The following is a 3,344-nucleotide window of genomic DNA, read 5'->3' as shown; positions in this document are numbered from 1 at the left end:
CAAACACCAATCGACCCGGCTGGCAAGTCCCTTTCCATTTCAGCTAGGATTCTCTGGGGCTCTCGGGACCAGTGCAGACAACCGCTCCCTCCTGGCCCTAATGAAGTCCATTGGACACACCTTGCGGGGGGATGTGGAGGACTGAGCACCTCAGGAGGGACATGGATTTAAGTGCTAATAAAAAGTAATTACAAAGTTTAATGTCCAGCAGTGCTGTCAATTCCTTTCAATAACTGCAAAGCACTTGAAGCCCCTGCTACAGTACCCGGCTGGTCACTCCAGTTCTCTGGACGCTGAAGACCCACCCAGAACAGGCTGAGCGCTTGCTCAGTCTCTGGATTCACACAGACGCCGGGTTATCTCGCCGCACCGGCTCCAGCGCCGGTTAATTTTTCAGGAACCCGTCCTCACGCCATCTAGGAACTGCCGTCCGCACACCGCCGGCACGGAGGCAGCCCCAGAGCCCCGGGTCGCCTCCGCAGAGGGGCAGGGGACGCGTCCCCAGACCCACCTAGTGATGCCATTTACGCCAAGTTGTTGCGTACGCAGAGCCGGGTCCCGGGCCAAGTTGGGATGCTTTGAAAACAAGAAGTTCGGGAGTGGGGATATCGTCAGGAGTAAATCCTGCCCAGCCTTGACCTCCCCGTAGCGGCCACGCTCGGACCAACCGGCAGACGAGCGCCAGGACGCGTCCGGTCCCCTGGCTCGCCGGCCGCCGAACAGCGGGGAGAGGAGCCGCTAGCCCTGCGCGCGGCCACTCACCCTCCTCGCCGAGTCCGATCGCAAACCGACGCCCCTGCTGCGGGTCCTGAGTCCCAAGTTGCCCCCAGTCGGCGGCTGCTCACGCCCCAGAGGACCGAGGCACATTGGGTCGGGTGGGTACCTCAGAGGTAGCGCGGCAAGCCCGGCGGCCGCCCCGGCTCAGCAGGCGCCCGGAGCGCGCTGACAATTCTCGGACCTGCTCAGCGAATGAGGCGGAACGCCGGGCCGAGCCGCCCAGGCTCGGGAGGGAGGCGGGGCCGACAGCGGGCGGGGCGGAGTCGGCCTCGGGCCAGCCCCGCGGGGCGGGGCGTCCATCAACCCATGACTGGCGGCACCCTCAGCCAATCGTGGTGGCTCTGAGGCCCGGGGAGGACGTGGGTGGTGCCTGGCTCCCTGCCATGCCTGCTAGGTGCCGTCCAATCGCCTGCGAAAGAGGGCTGACGGAGGAGACCCTCGGGCCGCGGGGAAGTTGGCGGCTGCAAAGTAGGGTGGCGGCGGGCGGGTTCTAGGGGCCGGCTGCAATAGGACCCGAGCGCCCTGGGAGGGAAGCGGCGCCCCAGAGGCCCCTGGCTGAGAGAGCTGGGAGCTACCAGAGCCGCCGCACGTCGGCGCGCTGTGGAGTAAGGAGCCAACCGCAGCGCGGGCCGAGACCTGGTGGACAGCGCCGGTGCCTGGCGCCAGCAGGAGGCGCGGAACCTGGAGGTTCCCAGAGGAACCCTAGCGGTAGGAGGAAGCTTAGGGCTCCAAAAGGGTGTGAGTTCCAGGCCAGATCAGCCGGCCACTGGTGGAGGCCAGGCCCGGGACCGAGAGCTCCGGACTACCTGGAAAAGGTTCCATTTCGATCTGGTGGTTACCTCCACGACCCATCTCCAGCTCCGCAACCTTCCGAAGTTCAGTACACGTCCCTGTCCTCCACACCATTGGCAGCGGGGTCCCTTACCCGGCATATCGGTCTCCTGTTCCCGGCCCAGGGCGTCGCAGGCACTTTCACAGAGCTGGGCCAACAGGAGGTTCGGGCCGTGGCAGCGCGGAACCTTGGTGACCTCCCTCTGGGCCCACTACTCTGCAGAGTGGCATCCGCAGCTGGGGCTTCTGCTACTGTCTTCTGGGTCCGTCCCGACTCCAGAGTGGCCAGAGTCATCTTCCGTCTTCATGGACAGGAGGCCGCAGAGCGAGCCACATCCGTTCCACCATGTGCTTCTGCACCTTTCCATTTTTGGAAGTCCCTGACTGGAATGAAGACCGAGTGAGCTCTGAGTTCCGGTAGCAGGCCGTTATGAGAGCCTGAGCATTCGGGGGCACAACCCTGGAATATAGCCTCATGGACACTGCCTTTCGGGTCACCAGCTGCTCATATTGTCAACGGATGATCCCTGCAGCCGATTTTTAAGCCCTTATGCTGGCGTGTATGCACACGGAGCTCCCAATGCAGAATCAAAAGCAGAGGATTGGATGTTCTTGATTCCCAGGCTGAGGCCAAAATGTAAGCGAGCCATAGGGCTAATTCTAGGGCCTAGCTCCAAGTGAGTATGGGGCCTCTTTGTGCCTGGAATTACACCTGCCATAAGTAGGCACCTAACCCATATTAGCAGAAATGCATGACAGGAAAGCGTCAAGCTACCTGGTGCTCTGATCCTCACCCTCTTTCTTCCAGCCCAAGCCTCTTCAAATCATTGTCTCATTCAGATCCCAGAGGTCTTAAAGGTTTCGGTCTCTCAGTTTGGGTAACTATTCACATTAGAGGGAAGTGCCAATGTTATTTCAGTAGCCAAGTGGCCTCTGTGAAGTCCTGCATCATAGCTGACCTCTCATGAGAAGGTTGTGATGAGGTTACTGGAGAGAAGGAAGGCAAAGAGCCTGTGACTGAAAAGGAGTGAAATGGGCCCTCCAGCAGGGAAGGGTGCTGCCCTTTGGTTAATGCTGGCCAGGATTGAGTTTTAGTTATCTCCTTAGCTCCTTTTCTCAATGGAGAAAAGTCTAAAGATAGCCTGTCAGAAAGAGAAGAAGAATAGGGCTTGGACAGTCCTTAGCAGGCCCTGAAAAACTATATGTAATCAAACTCTTCTAGTGAATTCAAGGACTGGTACAGGTGAGGAAGACCCTCCAATTCAATTCCTGAAGTTACTTAGTTTGCTTCTGAGTGGCCTAGGAGAACGGCTTTCATCCACAAAGAATTAGATGTAGACTACATGAATAGACTATACACCAAGTCTCTGCCAGGTTTAGATGGAGGTAGGCGTGTGGTGGGGGCAGGGCTGGAGGCAGACAGGAAGAGAGAAGCCCAAGGAGAGAGAAGACTCTCTTATCCTAGCAGAACTCCACTTCGATCTGTTCTCAATATTGTGTTTTGGCAACGCCCATATCAGTCGGTAGGGCTCTGGCCACATACCTGCTGGCAGAGGCTGGCAGGTTTGGACCTGGTCCGGGCCAGCTAAAACAATAATCACAACTGCAACAACAACAACAACAAATAAAACTGGTGGTACAAACTGGTGGTACAAATCCCAGTGCAAGGGCAAAAGTCCGATGTCCCAGCTCAGGCAGGCAGGCAGACAGCAAAAGTGGTGAACTGTGAATTCCTT

The 3,344-nt window shown here is 58.2% G+C and overlaps 1 protein-coding gene across 1 annotated transcript in view; it reads right to left on the bottom strand.

Moving 5' to 3' along the window:
• MARCH3 (membrane associated ring-CH-type finger 3) overlaps positions 1–1,126 on the bottom strand; it is a 151,297-nt gene extending 150,171 nt beyond the window's left edge. The window contains exon 1 of the mRNA XM_003782230.3: positions 763–1,126. The gene's annotated coding sequence lies outside the window, so the exon portion shown is untranslated. The remainder of the gene's footprint in view (positions 1–762) is intronic.
• Positions 1,127–3,344: the final 2,218 nt, after the last annotated feature.

This window comes from Otolemur garnettii, unplaced genomic scaffold (genome assembly GCF_000181295.1).
Source record: "Otolemur garnettii isolate 467f Iridium unplaced genomic scaffold, OtoGar3 scaffold00003, whole genome shotgun sequence".
NCBI lineage: Eukaryota > Metazoa > Chordata > Mammalia > Primates > Galagidae > Otolemur > Otolemur garnettii.
Note: the sequence above shows the minus strand (reverse complement) of the source record. Positions and strands in the feature narration are given on the sequence as shown.